Consider the following 1,815-nt stretch of genomic DNA (forward strand, 5'->3'; position numbering starts at 1 on the left):
GAAGCCGGAGAACCCGGAGAGAACCCACGCTGCACGGGGAGAACATGGAGACTCCACGCAGGAAGATCCCGGGTGTCCTCACCGGGACGCCAACCGGCGACCTTCTAGCTGTGAGGCCACAGTGCTAACCACTGATCCACCTGCAGACCTGCTTATGAACAATCAGAAACAAACAACCTGTGTATCAGGGACGGCATCAGAACCGACCCGCTGAAGGCGGCGCTACGCGACCCGCTGCTCCAAACAGCGTTGACACAAAATCAGATGTTTCACTGAGCTTCTGTCGTGAAATGTTCAATTAAACTTTAAGATCTTTTCACTGAGAGACGTTTTTAAACAGTAAAGCGCAGCTCAGTTCTACTGGAGGCCCGGTACAGCCCGGTACAGTCTGACAGATGGAGCGAGCAGCGTACAGATGGACGTCAGGGAGCCTCTAAAAGCGTCCGTTTGTCTGAAGGCGGCGCTGCAGCAGAGCTGAGCGTTCGCCAAATTCCTGCCCGACGCCGGCACGAGAGGACGGGTCGGCGGGTCGAGGGTTTCCAAGAACCTCCACACACGCAGGAAGAAAAAGTTTTATTAAAATCCAGCCGGCGTTGTTCTTTATTTAAAGATCAAAGCTCCGGTCAGGGGTGAGCCCGACCCGGCGTCGGCGCCGGAGGGGAGGTCAGGAGGTCGTGAATATTCAGCGCGGCGGCAGAAACAAGTAAACAACCGGCAGGTGTTCTGAGGAAAGTTCTTTTTAAATCCAATCGAAGGCGGGTTTGACCTCCGGCGAGCCATCAGCCCGCCGATGATGCGTTATGGATCGATGTGCGGTGGCGGCGCCGGGCTCCCGCGGGTCGACTCGGCCTGACACCGGCTCCGACGCTTGCTCGCGAGCAGCCGCCGGCTCTCCACTGAAAGCGATCCAAGGTGCGCTTCACCTTCGACGCCGCTTCACACGCTATTGATATTCTGCTGCCGCCGCCGCCGGCTGCTGAGCTTCCTGTGGAGGTGTTCGCCTGCAGGAGCTCCGCTGGAATTAATGAGTCTGTGCCGAGGACGCTGAAGGCCTCCTCTCCTCCTCCTCTCCTCCTCCTCCTCTCCTCCTCCTCCTCCTCCTCCTCCTGGTGGTTGGACGTCGGCTGTCCGGCTGATATGAGGACAGACGGACTGCTTCAGAGATCACGGCTGGTTCTGGATCTTTAACCAGATTTATTCTAAGTCTGATTTAAACTCAAACATGAACCAGAACCATCTCGGTGTGTTTGGCTGCAGGCCGTCGTGTTCAGAACCACCAACAGACGAGTGATCCAGGGAAACCAGATGGAACCAGAATCTGAGTCGTCACTCCTGAAACCTGCGTCCACGTTGAATTCTGTCAATATAATAATAATAATTAATGAATATTCTTTCACAACGACTTCTTCTGCAAACGATCCCGTTCAGAATCAGTCGTTTGTTGGATTCAAAGTGAGAGACGGAGATGAAACCAGTAAAACCAGCAGCTGATTTAAGTCGTTTTCAGTTGTTTTTGTTTAGTCGTGGTTCTTTTCCTGGTTCTGTGGTCAGTCATTTCAGTCTCTGTGTGTTGGTTCTGTTCAGTCGCCGTTTTCGTCGTCTTGAGTCATTTTTAGTGACTTTCTTTATGTTGTTTTCTGTCCGTTTCTGTACGTTCTCCACGTTTCTCTCAGTCGCTATTTTCAGGCCTGAGTTTTGTGTTTTGGAGTCACGTCCAGCGACAGGAAACAGGAAACCAGCGACAGGAAACAGGAAACCAGCGACAGGAAACCAGACTTTGACTAAATCAGCTGAAAACACCTTAATTTAACAAAT

Source organism: Stegastes partitus, unplaced genomic scaffold (assembly GCF_000690725.1).
Source record: "Stegastes partitus isolate 25-593 unplaced genomic scaffold, Stegastes_partitus-1.0.2 Scaffold842, whole genome shotgun sequence".
Lineage (NCBI taxonomy): Eukaryota > Metazoa > Chordata > Actinopteri > Pomacentridae > Stegastes > Stegastes partitus.